Raw genomic sequence first — 20,648 nt, 5'->3', positions numbered from 1 at the left:
TCTGCATTTATTTTCCAAATCCTGCTGCTGCTGCTGATCTCTGAGGGAAAATAGGGGAAAGGAATGTAAGGAGAGAGAAGACATACTCCCTCAGGCTGGGTGAGGAAAGAGCATTTTCCTAGCCGGCGAGAGTACTGCCGACCTCACGGCAGATGTGAGCCTCCCACACCGGGTGGACTCTGTCCCTAGGTCAATCCAGTGGCCTCATTTTATCCTCACGCTCCAGGAGTTTACAGAATATGGGACTTGAATTTGTTTTGCCACAAAAATTTAACGTAATTTGCTGAGAATCCTACGGAGCTAAGACACTAAATCTCAAAAATGATCTCTCCTCGGAATGCTGTCTTGGAAGAAGGCACAGGAGCTCTCAGAATTTGATTCGATTCCTTTCCAAGGGCCTCGCCCAACTTTAACCTGTGGTCTACAGGGACAGCACACAGAAGCTTGGTGAAACACTTTGGGAACCGATAAGAAAGGCCACTGAAGCAGGGTTTCTGGATCAATCTGAGTTGAATGGGAAGAGCTACTTTTTATTTCTGAAAACTATCAACTATAAGATATTAGGGACTTTCTGAAGCCTTGATACGTGTCAATTCAGTTGTTCAGAGCACAGGAAGAAAATCATGGGACAGTTTAGGCAGAACTAAAGAATGCATTTCTAACCGCAGCCACACTTGGTTACCACTGGCAACAAAATATTCACAAATTTGTATTTGTGTAGCTGTTTACAGATTACCAAAGCACACTGCTATATCCCTGTCATTTCATATTTAGGGAAGTAGTTAGGGTAAGTATGAGCATCATTACCATCCCCCACCCTCTGTCCATCATTTTTATATTAATAAAAAAAGTTCAGCAAGGATTAAGAGATTTGCCCAAAGTCATTCAGTAAATGGATGCCTCTGTGCAAACCTATTATCATAGAGACCATCTCTACTCTCAGTGTCTCAAAGATCATTATCTAGAGGACGCCCAGCTCTACATACTCATCTTAAACACCCAAGTGCGCTCGGCCGGGTGTGGCTCAGCAGTTGAGTGCCGACCTAGGATCCAGGCGATCAGGGTTCGATTCTTGGTCAGGGCACATGCCCGGGTTGTGGGCTCGATTAATGACTCATCATTGATGTTTCTATCTCTCTCTCTCCCTCTCCTCTCCTCTCTCTGAAATCAATAAAGATATATTTAAAATAAAACAAAACACCCAAGTGCACAAACCCTACCATCTGAGATCCAGGTATTTCTATGTTCATTCACATCCCATAACCTCAGACACAACATGCCACCTCCCCATGCAAACAGTCCTGTTCTGTCAATAGTACCATTGCTCACAGCCACCCAGGCATGGCACACGGATCTCAGCCTTGACTTTTTCATCCCCCTGCCCACTGGCTTTGTTAAATCATGCAGTTCTCTTTAACAAAGGTATACTGGCAACTTCCCTTGGAGCAAGCATAGATGTATGTTTGACTTGGCCCTTCCCATTTTCTCAACCCTTACCTGCCTCATTTTATATTCACTAATCCAATATTTGACCTAAAGATCTTTCTGCCTCCAGCCTCCCCTTTCCAGTTAAGTCCCATTATAAGATTTTCTTCCTAAACACACACATCATGTTAGCATCGTGCTCATGTTTTCAGCACCTCCAAACATCTCTTGGAAAATGTTCAAGATACTCAGACACAATGAAACTATCTTTCCAACCCCAATTTCCACTAGTCTTCTATCAATACAACACTAATATCCATTCGTGTGATCTACAATTTCCCCCAAATCCTTGAGGCACTTGCAGTCCCACTTCGCTAAGGACCTCTAACAGTGAGACTAGTCTTTCCTGCCTGTTCCTGTTTTCCCCTTCCTCGCCCCGACCCCTTGCTTCCACCACCAGGTTGTAAAATCTTTCATGACCACTATATTTCACGTATATTTTACTACAATATGGAAAGCAATGTCTTGCCCAGCAAAGGCATCCAAACAAAAGCTGACTGACAATGAATAGGAAATCCCCTAAGACCACAGGTCCCTCCGGATAAGGAGGTTCGGTGTTCTTCACACAAAGAGGACATTACAAATAAGTCAGTCACTCCATATCTATTTATTGAGCTTCTTTTATGTGCTCTGAAGTATCTTATAAGTAGCTTAATTTGAGGCTTGAACCACTGTATCATATCGTAAAAATATTTAAAATTGTACCCCTTAATTTTCTTTCAAATTTCCAGAAAGAGTGCTGTCTGAATTCCAGTTCTAAAGACCTGAGATAATTCTTGTCTAGGGAGGAGAGGGCAGAGGAAGGAGCAGGTTTAAAACCTACTTAAACCAAGGGAATCCACAAGTTACACTGTTTTCTCTCCTCCCACCCTCCCCCTCCCTTCCTCTCTTTCTCTCCCTCTTTCCCCTCCCCCCCTCTCTCACACACACACACACACAAATTTTAATTAAAACAAAACAGTGCAGGTGAAGACTGGAGATTTAAAGAATCATTTTGTTTTATGAGCTGTTTTGCAGAAATCTACAAAATGTAAAAAGGAAACAATACAATGAAAGTCAGCAGCATAGAAAGACAGTTGTGCAGGCGGGAACCCACTTGAGCCATACAGCAAGATTCTGTGGAAATACCCATCACAGGACACTCTGGACATACCCTAATAACCTTGGTACTCCTCTTAGCAGGGATCTGGAATCTTCCTCAAGATGTATTGTCTCCTTGCTTAGATTTTAACTTTTCAAAAGTAGCATGGCTATAGACTAGACACAATTTTGAAATTCCCTTAAAATTCTTCCCTACTCTGTGAAATGGGTTATACTACCAGCCCAGACTATGGAACAGCTGGTTCAGAGGTTATGGGCTGGGGGCACAAAGAGATTGTTAATATAGCTTTAAAGTCATTTCTTTCAACACTGAGAAAGGCTGGCTGCCTCTCCGATTCTAATACTCCTAAAAGGCTTGCTCAATGAGAAGCAAACTCTAGATTCACGATAGAAGGTTCTCCTTTATAATTGAGTATTTGGAACTTCACTCCAGATTCTCACTTGCCTTCTTTTATGTATAAATACAAGAATTCCCCTTCTTTCTTTGCAGGGATACTGTGATTTGAGATATTATGTAAAGTATGTAGCTCTGGCACAAAAAAGACACAATAAATGGTGACTGTTTTTTACTCTCAGATTCCTTCCTTGGAATAAGATGTTCTGAGATGTTGCTGTTACTGAAGATATAAATCCAGACTCAACTCAGAATCCTAGATTATCTAAATTCCACACTTAATTATCACAAAAACCCAACTACCTGGAACGAGGGTGAATAAGGGACATTCAGGCAACACAGGTCATTTAACATCCTTGCCCCAGCTTTACGAGGGTGAATGTCAATTATGCTGGTTTAATCAGCAAAAGATCTTTGGGTCCCCAGAGTAATTCATAAAACTGCAAACTAGTCATCTCTATACACAATAAAGAACTGGCAGATACATACAAGGCGAAAGGGCTTCTTCAGAGAGATTATTGCTTTTACTGTTCAAACAGTTCCATACAATTAATCTTTGTTTTATAGTTAGTTATACTGACTTCACCATAGATTCTGGGCAACTCAAGAGAATGGACTTACACAAAATTTATCTTTATATCCGTAACAGCTTACACAGTTTCTAATAAACACCCACGCACAGAGTTTAATCTATACCATATTAGTCTCAACGGGGTTCTGAATGAGTCAAACAAAGGCAGCTGACTACCCCAACTGCTGGGAAAACATAGCTTGAATAGAATCAGCAGCTATCAGAGAAGCACAAAGTGTAACAAGAACCTGGTGTCACTCTCCCATCAGACACTCAGAATTCTTATATCCCTCCAATCTCAGCAAAGAATAAAATTCATTTACAGTAATTCATTAGTTTTTAACTTGGAAATTTGGACAACCAGTAAATTATTATGCTAATCTATAAAACAACGGTAACACAGTCCTAACAAGTTCAAGCTCAATCAACTAGGAGTATGTACATTTTAAAACAAAAGACAAGATTAGCTGAAGGTTTTAAACAAAAGTCTCAAACTGTTTTGCAGCCACAAATCAATGCCTACATATGGGTTTTGTTCAAATCACACGTTAGTGTTTCTTAAAAATTAAATTTTAACTGCCAGCACTTAAACTGGAAATTTCATGTAAAATTTCTAAATCCTATCATCAAATGCCACTGTCGTTGAGGGGAAAAATTAGACCTGATAACACTGGGTACATATTCCCAGCAAGATCACTTGAACTGGATCCCTTGCACTGAAGTCAGTTATCCCTTTAACTGGCTTGTGCTCTCCAACTGCTCCAATCTCCACCCAGTCCCATTTTACAAATGGGGAATCTAAGTTTAGAGATTCTCGAAACCACAGAGCTAGCAAAAAGCCCCTTGGCGAATATAGCTAACTTCAGGATTTTCACTCTTAACCATTCTGCAACTTGACTTCCAAAAAATAAAAGGCAGTTAATGTTAAAAGAAGTATTTAAAAGACTACACATGAATGTTTACAGCAGCTTTATTCAAAATAGCCTACAATCTGGAAGCAACCCAAACATCCATTGACTGGTAAATAGATAGACAAATTGTGGCACATTCATACAATAACAAGTACTCAGCTAATACTCCAGGCAACATGAATAAATCTCACAAGCATCCTGTTAAGTAAAAGCAGTCACACTAAAAAAACAACAATTCTATGACTGCATTTATATGAAAGTACAGAAAAGACAAAATTATAGAAATAGACAGTCAATCAGTACTTGGGGGCAGGAGTGAAGGAGGCATGAGGAATCTTCCTGTGGTGATGGAAATGTTCCACATCATGACTGTAGAGATGGTTAGAAAACTGCACACATTTGTCAAAACTAAAAATTGCGTGAATTTTACTTTAGTAAATAACACAATAAAGATAATTTTAAAAAGAGGTGTTAAGAATATACTATAAAAACTACAGAGAAGGGTACGTTGAATTTGATCTCATCACAGAACAATTTTAAAGTGCAAAAGAAGTAGAAAACACAGCCTATAAGTAGTCATATTCTGCACTGTAGCCTATGAAAAGTGGCATCTCTGAACACAAAGGAAAATGCTTCATAGAGGAAATTCATGGAGATGGATAATTAGTACTTGAATAGCTATCAGAGACAAGTTGATCTTACAAGATTTCCCAAGAAGGAATCCACTCAGACACACACACACACACACACACACACACACACACACACACACGCACGCAAATATTGCTGTTCATATGCAAAATAAGCAGAGACTGTGAAAGAATTTGTTTTGTTTTAAAATAAACCAAAAATCAAAAAAGGAAATAGACGCCCGAAGGGAGTAAAGGTGGGAATGGAGTAAAACAGGTGAGATAAAGGCCAGGGACCCGCTGGGTCAGAGCCGAAGGCATGCTGGTACTGACAGATTAGAAGGGAAAAGGGAGGTGCAGCAGACCTTGATGAGGGACTAAAAGTAAAACTAAAAACTAGGGGAAAAGATACCAACCAACCAGTCAGAGCCACAGAGAAAGGAGACCAGAGACCTGACAGCAGGCCCAGAGAATTAAGAGGACAACGGGGAGGCAAGAAAGTTCTTTTCTCTGAAATCTCATGAAGTAGTCTCCTCCTGGTCCATCTGCTCCCCACCTCCGCTCCTGCCTGAGGCGAAGCTTTCTCACACCCAAGCCCATCCCACACATCTTGTACACCAGCGAGGATGCTTCCTTCACTGGTCTTCAAAGCCCAGTTCAAATGCTGCCTTTTCTGTGAAGCTTTTCCAGCTTCCCCGTGCAGAGTTAGTAGTCCTCCTTACTTACTTTCAGAACATGTGTTCTAAATATTATCATAATGTTGAACCGCAATGCCCGTCTCCTCTACTAGTCCACAGGCAACTCCAACAGAGGATTTAATAGTAAGAACAAAAACCCTTACTAAAAAGCAATTCAAAAAACTGTCAAGTCCCTCATCTTATACAACTCAAGTAGGATGCTAGAAGCCTTGCTGTTTGAAGGGATTCTGCAGTGAACTGTTTGAACAAGAGCACATCGCCCTTACCTTTCTTGAAGTTTTATTTCTGTAATGCTTTAAATTTCTCAGTGAATGGCACACACATAATAGAGAACAAAGCAAAATGCAGCAGGAATGGCATACAGCAGTCAAAGAAGGAACCTCCTCTATAAAATAAAAGGAGCTCCTTAAACTCTCACAGACAGAAGACCTTACTGATGAAAATAAGTGTTCAACAAGAATCTGAAGAAAACTGGAACAGGACAAAAAGTCTGCAAGCCCATGACGCTTTCATGGGAAACTTCAAGTCAACAATACTCAAAGATAAATAAGCGACAATATGACTTTGTAACAAAAGATGTAAACGTGGTTTTGGTACTAAAAGGACAGAATGATGGGATGATCAGAGTTGCTTTGATTAGCAGGGAAATGACTAGTTTAGAAAGCTGTTTAGGGAGGACAGTTCCAATATGTATAGACTTTGGAAGAAAGGTCATGAACTGGCAAAAAGGCAAACAAGGCTTGGCAGGGGATGGAATGGGATGGTGCTGCAGTCACCAAGTACCACTGAAGTCACCTGCATCAAACACTAGCCCTCCCCACTGGGATGAATCAGAATTATTAGCAAGAATGATTTTACAGTGCCCCCCCCCCCCAAAAGGTCTCTGACATATAGATGCACAATTATCCCAAACCTCTAAGAAATGAGATTCTACTCACATATGCCAAACACCCAGAGACTCAGGGTGCCAAGAGCTAAAGACAAATCCAAAGGACAAAGGACAAGGTTTTTTTGTGCCTGGAAGGAGTATTCAACAAGTCTAACTAATGGAATCTGAAAAAGTTAACAAAAAAATTCAAGGGATTTTTAGACATCATCAAAACAGCTTATATGTAAACCTTCTTAAAAGAAAGGGCCAATTTTTAAAAGAAGGTTTTTTATTTGAGCAGATGGTGATTTAATTCCTCCCTTCCAACCAAGAAAAGTCCAACATCTCTACTAATAGCAGACTAACTTTATTACCTGCCAGATAAGCAGTTTTTAGCATCATTTAAACAATTCAGCACTAAAAAGTGTCAGGCACAGTGTCAAGCACTGGGGATACAGAAATAACAGGCTAGCTCTGACCTTAAGTTCACGGTTAAATGGGTAGAAAAATACTGAAGAGTGGGGCAAATGCTAAAAGGATTAGTACTGAGAAGCAATAAGCTAAGAGAAAATCGAATCCAGATTGGTGGTGGTTCCAACCATCCTAAAGTATTAGCAGCCCCAAGTATTAGCACATTCAAAGTACAAGAGCTTGAGGACACCGTAACAAACAATTGCCCAATATCTGTGAGACAGAGAACATCACTAATCCCTACCATTACAAATTAATTGAGTTACCCATAGTCACCCAGCCACACAGTAGGTTAACCAGAACTAGAAACAAGGTTACAGGCCACATGATGAAACAGTTTTAAGACGTCAATACAACCTCCTTTCTAAACTCTCAGGCTTGCACTTGAAATCCAGTTCACGTCAACAAAACTGGCAAAACAGTACATTAAAACAAAGCGGAAAGCTATCCATGAAAAGTATTTGCCTATGTAATATTTTTAGATTATGGCATCTCTGCTTCATTTTCCAAGAGAGGAGAAAGGCGGCAACCTGTCTTTTAAGATCTTGTTTGAAAAAGTATCCGACCCTATTTAGTCAATTTTACAAACATCTCAGGCACTGGCATAATCAATGTGGTTTCCAAATTAACTGTATGACACATATATGAGCAAAAGTGTGTTGACTAGTCACTTAACATCTCTTAAAACAGCTATACGTGGTTTTGTAAGGAATGATATGCTAAATGCACTTTTAAACCTCAATAGGGCCATACCCTTGACTATATTAAGGTTATTAGGTATCGTATCTTAAAGCCAAAGTTTTTTCAATCAGAATGCACTTCTTAAATAGAACTTAATATTCCAACATTTGCTTTAAATGTTTTTTTTCAGGAAAACATCTATTTGTAAATGAAATAAAAATACAGAACACAATGTTGCCATGTGCTCTAATTATAAAAATTCTTGAAGGCGGGAGATATGTACATTATGCAAGTGCATGTTCTGAACATTGAAGTTCTCAGAACCCAATGACTGATGTCTTGAACAGGGGTTGACAAACTACAGCCTTTGACGACAGGCTGTTCTTGTAAATAAAGTTTTACTGGAACATAGCCCCAAACATAATGTCTAATGACTGTTTTCATGCTACAGTTTGCAGAGTTGAGTCACTGTGACAGAAACTATATGGCCCACAAAGCCTAAATACTTTCTACTTGACCCAGTATAGAAAAAGTCTGCTGACCCCTATATTAGAATCAGCAGAACCAATGATCTGACCAATGTCTAGCCCAAAAGTTTATCTGCCCTGGAAGATGAACACTGAATATAGTGAAAAAGAATTCTTCCCCAAAATATTCAAGTAGAAACCCACACGGAACAACCTCTGCAGATTCATTCAACATCATATAACTGTCAATCTTAACTAAAAACTAAACTTTAAAAGCAAACGGTGAATTTAGTTCTCTTCATCTTTTAAAATCTGTCCTATGTTAACAGAATCAACATACAAGTTCAATGTACTTTTATTGTCATGCGTACTCAGTTAAGCACCACCAGGAACCATATTAGTTATCCTTTACTCCTTATGCTAATATCCAAGAACCCACCCACCATGAACCAGGTAAACTAAGTAGGACATAGTCTTTGGAAGTTTGTTTTCACCTGTTATGACATACAGGGACTGGGACGGTGAGCAAAGCATCCAAAATCTTTTCTTCTGGATGTATTTAGTCTCCTCTATGCTTACTAGCCTAAAAATCCCAAAGCTGCTATATCAGTCATACAAAAGAATTACACCCAAATTACTCCTGTTGGATATACTTGCCATTCTTAAAATAAGAGAAAAAAACAAGCTAATACTTTTACTTGCTGCTAATTATACTTAAGAACTGAAGTCTATCAAATAATTGGAGATTATATTTTTACATATCATTCTTAGCAGAACTGTGTGAGTCAATCATGTCAAATGCAGAATTGATAAATCATTTATTTACCAATTCTTTTTCTCCAGTTAACAAAATAGGAGATAATGCAAATTCCTAAATAAATACAGTCAACCCTTGAATAGCCCCTGCATGATATATCTAAGGTGTGTTGCTTCGGCCCATAAGTGCTTAACCAAAGATGCATCAACAGCCTGGTACCCTTGACAATACCAATGCAGTCACAGGTTGTAAGCTGATGTTAACATAAAGCTAAATTAAGCATTTCATAAGGTCAACATGATGCCAAAATAATCATGAAACAAAGTAAAATTAGTGATTTTCTAATTACCCATACCATTTCCCCCTTCATCTTTGGTGTTTCTCCTAGCTATTTTGGATTAAAAGACAAGGGGGGAAAATATTTAAAAGTACAATAAAATGACAACCAGTTTACCACAGATCACAAGATTTACATAAAAGTCTTAATTTCTGCTTTTTTAAAAGAAATAAGTCAGATCTTGATCCTATTTCTCACCTGCAGAGTATTCGCAAGACAAAATCCTAAAAAAAACCTTCAAACCTAAACACTTTTCTCAAGGCTCATGAAGTTCATTCACATGAATTACCAACGTGAGGAGGGGCAAACACGGAAGGGCCTGATCTTTAGAGGGTATTCTGATAATAATAATAATAAAAAGGAAACCCCGCCAAGCCCTTAACTTTCTTTGCTTTTCTAGTCCTGGTCTTCTCTGTGCAAAATCCAGTAAAGCAGAACTTCCTCCTCCTCCCTGCCTGCCTCTATCTGAGGCCTGGTGCAGAAATTCAGACCGCTAGTTATCCAAGTACCTTCTTAAGGCAGTCCTAAGGTTCAAGCCCGCTCAGAAACAGCAAAAGGTTTGCTTCTCGGGTTAAAGGAGGGCAATTACAGGGTTTGGCGGCCGGGCTTGTCAGGAAGCGTAGGGCCGTGAAAGAGGGAGAATCCAGAGACTGAGCTCCATCCAGTCCCAGGAACCACCCCCAGGGGCGGCTGGACTGCCCTCGGTACTTCCCTGCCTCCTCTGCTCGGGTGGGGAGCGCGGCGGGTCGGGGCCAGGCTCCCCTGAGCTACTTCCTGGTCGGAGCCGACTCGCCTCCGGACACCCGAAACGCCCCCGGCCCGGCTCCCTCGCCCTTTGCCCTGTCTCCTCCCCTCTCAGTGACCCACCACCAATGATCCCCTCCCATCTAACATGGCCGCACCACCCGGCCCACCCCCGGCACAGCCTAACCAATTGGGGTGGGGGGGCGAGGCACCGCCTTCCCCACGTCCATTGGCGAGGCTGCCTCCGTCCGCCTGCTCCATTGGACGGCACGGCCTGCCACTCCGCGCCGAGGGCTACGCCTCCCAGCCGCCTCAAGCTGCTTTGAGAAGACATATAAACAAATCCCCGGAGGGAGGCCCCTCTCGCCTGTCGCTGGGGTGGGGACGGGAAGGGGGAGCGGCTACCCCGGAGACACCCCTGCCTGAACCCCCCCACCCCCAGCCATGCCTCCTAGTCTCCTGCCAGCCCGGTTACAACCTTCGTGGCCCCGGCCCTTCCTCACACGCCCCTCTCTCTCTCCTCCTCCCCCGCCAGCCTCGCCTCCCCTCCCTTCCCCGGCCCCTCCCACCCGCTCGCTTCTCTGACAGGCCGGTTGCCGGCAGCCACGGCCCCGGGCTCGGAGGCAGCGGTGAAGGGCCGGGCGGCCCGACAGGGCGCACGCCCGGCGCTGCCCACCCCTGACCTAGCCTGCCTCCCGCCCGTGGGTCCTTTCTACGGCCGCCCCGCGCTTTTATATAACCGTCCTGGGCCGGGGTGGGGGAGGGGGGCCGGAGCCCCCGTGACCGGCAGGCGGCAGCCTGCGGCCCGCGCGCCCCCAGACTCGGCCCTGGTCCCGGCCCCCGCCCCGCGCCGGCCCGGCTCAGAGCCCCGGCGCTGCTGCCTCCTAGGCCAGCGGCCCTCCTCCGCCCCCCGCCCGGTCGTCCTCCAGCCCAGGCCCCTGCGGGCTCCGGGCGGCAGGCAGCGGCTCTCACCTGTGGGTGTGGGGCGGCTCAGGAGCTGGGTCCGGTTCCGCTGCAGGGGCCGCGGCCCCTCTCCATGCTGCCTCGGGTTTGTTTTGTTTATGTCCTTCCTGACGGGTTCCCGGAAATCGCGTGACTCGCCCCCCTCACGTGGGCCGCGGCGAGGAGGAGGAGGGAGGCGGGGGCCCGCCGGCTTTAGGCCAATCACGAGGCGTTCTGCATCCCCGCCAATCAGAAGCTCGGCCTGGCAGAGCACCCCTGTCACATGACGCCGGAGGGGCGGGTCGCCGGGAAAAACCAGGAAGGGGGCGCAGAGGGGGCTCGGAGCCCGCAGCGGCGGCGCGGGCGGGGGCGTCTCTGGTACCCCGCCACACTCACGCGGTGGATGCTCGTGTGCAAAGGCTTTCACGTCCAGCGTTTCCTCCGATCTCACAACTGCGAGGTGGGGCTTGAAGTGTCGGTATGCCCATTTTACAGTTTAAGTTCAATGAAACTTGAAGGGGTCTTCGGGAACAGAGGACATACACTGAAGAGGGGGATTGTATCGACTTTGTTTTATAAATGTCCTACCCATCTGAACTTCTTAACTCACTGAGAGACTGACCTTGCCTTCAGTCGTTCGTTCGTTCATTCATTCAACTAATACTCATTGCGTGCGTATGCCCCAGACACAGGGATCAAGCAGATTGTGTGCTCCTTCGAGAAAACTGTACATAACTTAAAGCCTTCATAAGGGGCTTGAGGTTTTCTTGGGCTCCCTAATCCTATTAATAACAGCAGCGATCCTTTATTATTGAACGTGTACTACGGGGTGGGCTTACCACCTCATTTAGTTATCCCTGCAAACACATGTAATGGTAATGTACCAATTTTCAGTTGGGGTTTAAATAATAACCCCATCCTTAGAGGGATTAAGTTACTTGCTTAAGGTCAGGCAGCTAGTAAATGATCCAGCCTGTGCTTTCAGACTGCTCTTTATACTTCTTAAGGTCTCAGTATTTATCTTTTGAGCCCAGACAAAAATCTGATTTTAGTAAGCATAGGGAATGTTGTGTTAGGGAGCAGAAATGCTTGGCCAAATTCCTTCAGGATGCCAGTTTTATCTTAGCAGTAATTGCCTTTGAAAATGTGACTCCTCTTTGCAAAGATCTAGGGAAGTAGTATAATGTCAATGTCAGTGTCAAAACTATGGACTTTGGGATCAGAAAGCCTTCTACAGATAACAATCTTCAAGAGGGCAGGGACTAGCTATGTTGTTTTTCCTCTACCTTTCATGCCTGGCAGGTAGGCAGTCATTAAATAGTGGTTGAATAACAACCTGGATTTGAATCCCTGCTCTACCACATGTGAACCAGCATGAATTATTTGGTCTCTGTGAGGCTCCTATGTAAGTATCTCATGGGGTTGATGTGAGAATTGAGGGGAAAAATTAATATAAAGCACTTACCATACTGCTTTGCATATAGTAAGCAATAAATGAATAATAGTATTATTGTTTCAAGGACATCATTTAAAATATCTACTGTGGACTAAATAGCAAGTAAGAATAACTCTAGACTTTAGCAGTATAACAGCCACTAAAATAATACTTCTGTACACAATATTAATCGGGAGATATGTGTAGAAACCTAAGAGAAAAGCTAATCTCATCTCTGTATCCTTCAAAATGCCATAGGGTCCCAATACCCAATGACAGAATGAGTATTTTCCCTACTGTACAGAAAGTAGCATTTTAAGTCTTACAGATACATTCTAATTTTCCATATCGACTAGAGTTTCAATGGAAGCTCCAATTGAAAAACTAGCTTGGGAAGTCTGAGCCATGTTCTCTCACTCGTTCAGTGAGATTCATGCATTAAATCTCCTTGGAATACATCACACACTATCCTCTCTTGTAAATACTATTTTTGGAAAAATTCCAGCAGATGATTAGCTCTTCCATTGTTACACTGCCCTCTGGACACAGACATTTTCACTGCCTCTATTGGGCAACAGTTTGTTGGGTCAAGGAGCAGCTCGATTCTTCTAGCACAAGGCTCTAACCATTGACGGGATTTACTAATGAATTACATTGGATTCCCGCCTTTGCATCTTCCGTTGTCTTGGAAAGGACACAGTTTTGGCTAACAGAGACCTTTCCATCAAGGTTTGTTAATGACTATATCCTGCTCTGAAGTGAATGAAATCACTGACTGCTAATTGATTGTGTTCCTCTGGGTTGTATCCTGCCAGATTGTGCCACAGTCAAAGTTGGCAGGAAGTTGGGACTCTGGAATAGCATTGGCTTGAGGTTCAGGAGGCTCTTCTTGTTCTAGCCACAAAGTAGTAACCAATTGCCACTGCCACTTCCGAAGTGCTTAACCTTGCTCCTGCAAAACCATTTACATGCTGAGACAGCCTGAGTCAGGAAAATGTTTTACATGAACATGAGACAACAGGGAAACAAAGCAATACTCAGGACTCCACTGAATCCTTAAAACTAAATTCTTTCTCTTTTGATTAGGTAACATATACATGCCACAAAATTCAAAAGGTACAAAAAGGTATTCAGTGAATATTAAATCTCCCTCCATCCCATGTCCCCCTTAGAAGAAACCACAGTTACCCACACTCTATATCCTTCCAGAAATAGTCTTTGTATATGCAGACATTTCACCTACTTTAAACCTTGATGTATTTGGAACACTGTTCTTGGACCCAAGACCCCAATTTCAGCTTGACCAACTAAGAGATCCAGGGCCAGGGGCTGGCCCTGTGTTCCAGTTTCATCACCAGCAGGAATCTGGACTACAACTGAATGTTCTCTACAATCCTTCTAACTTGACCGCTGAGCTCTCCTGGAAAAAATTAAAGCAGTTGCCACAGGCCCTACCTTTTTATGACCTAGAGTTGGCGCTTTATGCGTGCCACTCTTCTTAGCGCCAGCCCGAGACCTGCCTGCAGTTCACGCCATGTCTTCTACATGAGCGCTTATCCTTTTGAATCGCAGTGTTTTCTTTCCAGACCCGCTGGACCTGTGTGATATATTAAGACTTCCTAGCTTCAGAACCGAGATTAACTCAGAGCTGGAAGATCTGCAGGAAAAGCTGTGTCCTGACACTTATAAAAACTGAGTTTTTTCCTGAGCAGACTGGAGCTTTGCTGAGGGAGAGTCTGAAAGACATGCTAACTGATGGCTTGCAGTTGGCACCCATCCCTCATTCATATCCCCTAGAAGATGCTCGTTGGGGCAGGAGAAAGCTCACTTCCTCCTAGCCCCTGATGTCTCAGGAGGGTGAAGGCAGAAGTGTTCTTTATGTGCAGCTCTGGGCTTCAGGCCCTTAGTTCTCCCAGGAAACACCAAGTCCAGGCCCAAAGGCCCTTCCCTAGCTTATTATCATTTACTTATTTAACCTGATCCCTTATTTATCATTTACTTTTTTTTAATGTGTTTTTATTGATTTCAGAGAAAGAAAGGGAGAGGGAGAGAGAAAGAAACCTCAATGATGAGAGAGTCATTGGCCGGCTGCCTCCTGCACACCTCCTGCTGGGGATGGAGCCCGCAACCCGGGCATGTGCCCCGACCTGGAATAGACCCTCGATCTCCTGGATCCTAGGCCAACGCCCAGCTGCTGAGCCCCACCCGGCCGGGGTGTCATTTACTTTTTTAACACTCTCCCTAGCCAGCGCCAGGCTTGCCATGGGATGGGAGCTTAACCTCCCCTTGCGGTCTGAATGTACAGATTAACATCCAAATCCTGCTGGTCCTCCATGACTCGAGGTCCCACATCCTTCACAAAACCCAGCGCTACCCCACCACTTCTGCTCTCACTCTTCTCCTTTCCTCTACCACCCAGCTGAGCCCTAATGCATCCCTTGCTTTGTAACATTCGTATCATGTGTGTTGACATCATTTCCTCAATTAAGCTAAACTGCCTAAGCACTAACATATCCTTGAATTGTGGAACATGCAGGCACATCATGAGACAGCGTATGCAATGCTGTGTTTAGCAATGACTAGGGGAAGGGAAGCGAGAGAAATAAACCAACATTTCTGGAGTGTCTAATGTGTATGTGAAGACACAGTCCTTGCCCTGGAGGGACTCAGGACCTGGTGAGGCAGACTGACATGGAAAGCCGACGATACAAGAGAGTTTGTAAGAGGGGTGGTGCTGGCGGTTGTTGAGAACATGACATGTATTTCAGGGCCATTGTCTTCCCAACTTATTTGGGTAAGTTACTAACCTGGCTTCTCCATTTCAGTCATAACCTGCCTCACGGGTTGATTTTGAGGATTAAATGCAGGGCCTGATGCATTATAGGTGCTCAACAGTGTCAGCTCCCCCTCCCGCTCCAGTGGCTCCCAGGAGGGATGTGACTGGAAGCTTCTGAGAAGAGCAGCAGCAGAGAAGGGAATGCAGCCCGGCTAGGAAAGGCAGCGAGCAACTGGGCCGTTTTAGGATCCCACTGTCTTCAGCAGCATTCCCGTCCAAATTGTTTCGTCTGTCTCACTAAGACTGAAAACTTCTAGACAACTAATGGTTCCTGTGGGTTTTGTTTTTTGGCTTGGTTTGTTTTTTTGTCAGCACTGAGCTGAATGTACAGTTAGGATCAGCAACTCTAACTGATAGCAAACCAGGAAGCCAAGGCAGTGAGAACAATCCCGTGCTTGTTGCAGGAAAGACTCCCGAAGGACAGGTACAATGGGACATTCTTGTTGGTTTGGCCAGAAGTAGGGCGATAAAAACAGAAAGTGGAGGAACAGGCCGATAAGCAGCAGGAACCAAGACCTAGGGCCATGATAGCAGTTTGTTGAACTACAAATGGACACACACTCCAAAGGACCCAAGCTGGGGTAAAACTGTGAAGCCGGGTTTCCAAATACAGGAAGTAAACCATCCAGAGAAAGTGCTAAAGTAAGTAATACTAAAAAATTCAGAGAATGGAGGTGAAGTTGGACGGCCTTTTGTACCTAAAGCTCCCCCCCACCCTCACTCCCACCAAAATTCACAAGGTCACAAATTTCCCTCCTGCTACAGCAAAACCAGGGGTGGTGCCCACCAGTTCCGAGGTGTCATCCTGTTTTCACAAAGCCCAGCCAGAGTGAGATGTATAAGTGGGTGTGATATTCTGTATCTCCATTCACACTAGTCACAATGAGACATAAAGCACATAAACCTGAACGCCAACTGTGGATTCTGTTAGTAGGAGCAGTACCAGGGGGCCCCCATAACTCAGTGTGCCTGGCCTCCTGTGGGGCTGCCTGCCTTTCCACACACACCCTGAGGGCACCTGCTCCCTGCCAACCGGGGCGGTGTCACTCAGGCTCAAGCCAGGAAGATTCTAACTGAGGGAGTCCTGGTGGGCTGACTGCAGCTCCTTCCTGCTGTAGCTCCACGTGAAGGCCGGCCTCCCACAGGGCTGGAATCAAACTGAGCACCTACTTATTGAGCACCTACTTTGTGCAAGGCTGCAGGGATCAAATGTTTGAATAAGCCAGAGATCCTATCCGGCAAAGGTTTCTGTAGCCTCAGGGGAAAAAACACCTGTAAATTATACAGTAGTGATGACAGAAATAAGCAAAGGAGCCCAGAAGGGTCACAACTTGCGGAGGAGGGAGTTGGTGGGAGAGCACCACCAGGGCCTGACTCTGGGGTCAGCGGCTGAGTTGAGAAGGGTGCAAGGTGTTCCAGGTAGAGGGAGGTATTAGTGGCAGAGCATCCTGAGCCTCTAGCATACTCCTGTTGGGAGTTGGCCTGGGGAGCGGGGAGTAGGAGTTGGGGAAAAAAGGGCCAATACATTTCACAAGGAGGGGGTTTTAACTGAAGCAGCGACACAGCCTGAATGAAAGACCTGCTTAGAGCAGTTGGAAGTGGAAGAACAGTGGGCTTTTTCTAACCCATGCGGCACCCCCGAACATTAATACCCCAGGCTTCCACTTTTCTATGTGGGTAGAATCCAAATCAATGCTCCCCTTTCATTTCACGGTGCTGTGGCTTTGAGCACCTATACAAAGGGAAGTCAGTCTTATAAGCCGTGCGCTCTGTGCTCTGCCCCGCACAATAAAACAGTTATCAGAACTGCTGTGTGAACACGCTAATTTTCATTGATTCAGAATAGCCTCAGTGTTTGAATAAATCTAGCTGACTTCACTTCCCTTGACCCTGAATCACTCTTAAGAACAGGGTGTGTGTGTGGTATGTGTTTGAAGGAAGTACTAACAATGGTATTGATTCCCCCCCATCTCTCCCCCTCCCCCAGCAAAAAACCCACCAGTTTGTCTGATTATAACAGTAATACATAGTCTTTGGGGAAAATTTGGAAAACACATAAAGTTGTAAAAGAAACAATGATTATCAACATTTTGGTCTATTTCCAACCAGGATTTGTGCTATATACCTAAGTTTAAAATCCCGTTTTTTTCTCTCTTAACATAATATTATCTTTCATTAGTAAAGACATTTTCACTAGAGAAAATGCTGAAAATCAGAATATTAAAATCATTTGCAATTACCACCCAGAGACAACGTTAAATAGTTTTGTTATCTGTCTTTTCAGTCTCTTCTTTAGGCATATATTCGGGGGGGGATTACTAAATGCACCCCTTCATTTGGATGCAGCATGACCTGTAATAACTGTCAGGTCAGTGATAAGGGTGTAGACGTCATTCTGTTTGAAGAAAACAACAAAAACAATGTAAGAAACCAATGACCCTGCAACCTCCATCTTCAAAAGCATGCCAAGAATACTCCCATTCTGGTACAAGAGCTAGTGGAACCTGGAAGGACGTGGTCCAGACTTGTAATCTATGACTGTTTCTAAGAAGATCCATCTCCCTGTGAGAGCTCAGGCCCGGAGCCTGGTACATGCCGTTACCTTTTCTGTAACCCAAGTACAAAAGGGAAACCAGATGTAGGAAAAAAAAATCAGTTGGCTGCCCCTCTAGGGCATATCTTTATAGGAAAGTACAGTCAAAAATAAAATAAAATAAAACAAGTATGGTCAGTGGGTTCCAGGGATTTTGTCATTTCTTTGGAAAATATCCCTTGTGTATTATGATTTACAAATCATCTTCACCATCAGCATCTCATTTGGTAACAACCTCGTATAGCAGAAACAGTAGGTATTATCCCCATATTACAGATGAGAAAACTAAAGCTCAGTAATGAAATTATTTGCCCCAAGTTACACAGCTAGTGAGTGATGGCATAAGACTGCAAAGCTAGGGCTTTTCCTAGTCTAATGATCGTCCCACGAGGCCACACCATGTCCACCTGGACAGGCTTTGGAGGAGAGGGACCTCTCCAGAATCCTTTTAAAGGGCTGCATGGAGCTCCTTCCAGTCTGAGCCCAGGCCAGCCCCGGAGCAAAGGGACTATCAAAGGAAATGATACACAAACACCCATCTCTGACTCGGGGTCATGCTGTAATGAATAGGTCAGCGATTAGGGGTGGGGGAAGGAGAAAACATGCATCTGAGTTTACCTATTAATTGCCTTTAATATTCTCAAGAATTTCCTAAATGAGGAAACAGGCTCAAGGGTTAAGTGACCCTGGGCAAGGGAATCTTACTGAGTTTCCCTCACAAAATCTGGGTTGATTCCATTATTCCCTCATTTCAACAATAGTAGTAGCTAGGTGACAACAGACAGTACCTGGCCTTTAGGAGCTTGCAGTCAATCTTTCTGGAAAGTCTTTGCTCTCTAGTTTGGCTAGAAAATGAGCTTTTCTTCACAGGCTTTACACTGAGGCCATTAGAGCATCATTAGGAGTAAGTCCCAGCAGGGTTTGGAGAGCACCGTCTAGGTTTGGGCCCAAGCTGCTGCCTAATTTATTAGGGCCTTTCCCTCTCTAGGCAGCTTACTGAGCCACACGTCCTCTTCTGGGGGCAATCAAACCTCCCGGGCACAGCACCAAGCCCTTCAGTGCTCCCATCCCTGGGTAGTCATCACACTCAGGAATCAGATCCCGCCAGACGGCCAGCAAGCCCAAGTGTGAAAAGCAACACAATCCAGTTTATTTCCCAATGTCTAACTTAGAGCAAATGAGAGGCAGAAAAATGGATGGGTTCAAAGTGACAGAATGAGAAAGAGCTCAGAGATTTGGATCAGCCAGGGTTGTGACCTCTGCCTTCAACTATGCCACTGAATTGGAAATGGGCAAAAACCATGATCGTGAATGAGAAGAGCCCCCCATCCACACGGCTGAAGGCGGGCCACAGCTGAGGTCTGCCATGCTGTGGGTTCCCTGGAGTGACTGCCATATGCTGAACTCAAGATAGGCAAAAGCAACACTCAACCTTAGGGATGTCATGAGGCACTCAACGTTAGGGATGTCATGAGGCTCAGCTGCAAAACCATTGGTGGTCTGATGGAAAGCAGTCCGGGGTGGGAGCTGGGAGGGTTCCAGACTGATCCCCAGCAACAATGGACTGCAGAGCCAGCCTTGCGAATCCAGGTACACAGTTGTGCTGGTCACACTTGCCCCAGCGGTCAGGGCTCAGAGAGACTGTGGCATCCTATGTGGCCACAGTAACCACCAGCACTGCTTTCTTAGATGACAGATATTAAGGGTCAAGAAAGTTGTTCCGATGGGAGACAGCATGGTCACCCACAAAGGCAGAATTCTCCCCTCCCAGCCGAGACCCAGAGTTGGCTCCTGGCCAACGCAACAAGCGAGCCGGTGGGAGTTAGAACACAAGGATCCTCCCCGTCTGCTCTAACCAGCTGCGCTAAACTGGGCAAGATTCTCCCGTCCGGGCTCAGATCCCTTACCTACAAAACAGTGGGGTTAGTATATATCACTGTGGTCCCTTGGGTGTCAAATCATCACTGTTTTATGGATTCCATGAAATTAGCTAAAGGCCCTTTTGCCGGAAATGTAAAGTATGGGATTGCCTAATGCTCATTAAAACTTCACGTTCAAAATGAAAGTAAAGAATGGAAAGAAAGAAACGAAAGCAGGAGAGTCACTTCAACTTGAACCTCTCTTTGGTCATGAAACTGGCAAAGCAGTAAGTTCAGAGAGTTTGGGAGAAACAGAAAAGTACAAACTGCAAAACAGGAAATCCATTCTTGGCCGGCTGTCAAAAAGCCATGAGCTGGCGAAAACTTAGATGCGCTTTAGTTTTTAATTTCTTAAGACTAATAAAGCCCCCCAAATAGTGAATTACTGAGATGCCCGCTATGAAGAATTACTGCCCTCGCACCGGGCTTTTTCATTCACTCTGGGTTTCTTTAGTCCTAGATCTGAGGGGTGACGGCACAATGAACCACTGGTTCCAACTTGTCCCAGTGGCTGGTACCGACCTGCTACCTGCTCACCATAATAAGCACTTTTTTATGGACATGGGCAAACATAGCCTTGTAGTATAGTTCTATGTAGATGGACCTTCCTCTCCAAATAGCAAAACACCTCTTGAACTTGCACAGACCCCAAATTCCACATCTTTATTCCTCCAGTGCCTTGGCTAGAAAGCAGGCACTCAAATGCTTACTGAATGATGAAGGAAAGTACTTACCAGTCTCTTCAGGCACCTCAAACTACATGGCCAGTTTTATACCTCCAACCTGAGTTTGAACTGCAATGCCTTTTG

The 20,648-nt window shown here is 44.5% G+C and overlaps 1 protein-coding gene across 3 annotated transcripts in view; it reads right to left on the bottom strand.

The window, feature by feature from the left end:
* CREBRF (CREB3 regulatory factor) overlaps positions 1–11,170 on the bottom strand; it is a 44,023-nt gene extending 32,853 nt beyond the window's left edge. Inside the window, exon 1 of one of the 3 annotated variants that reach the window (XM_016211242.2) lies at positions 11,087–11,170. The gene's annotated coding sequence lies outside the window, so the exon portion shown is untranslated. Of the gene's footprint in view, positions 1–9,568; positions 10,035–11,086 lie in introns of those variants that run through there. The other 2 variants (XM_016211240.2, XM_016211241.2) reach the window with 2 other exon arrangements.
* Between the last annotated feature and the right edge of the window lie 9,478 nt (positions 11,171–20,648).

The sequence above is a fragment of the Miniopterus natalensis genome, chromosome 4, assembly GCF_054644295.1.
Source record: "Miniopterus natalensis isolate mMinNat1 chromosome 4, mMinNat1.hap1, whole genome shotgun sequence".
NCBI classification, from domain to species: Eukaryota; Metazoa; Chordata; class Mammalia; order Chiroptera; family Miniopteridae; genus Miniopterus; species Miniopterus natalensis.
Note: the sequence above shows the minus strand (reverse complement) of the source record. Positions and strands in the feature narration are given on the sequence as shown.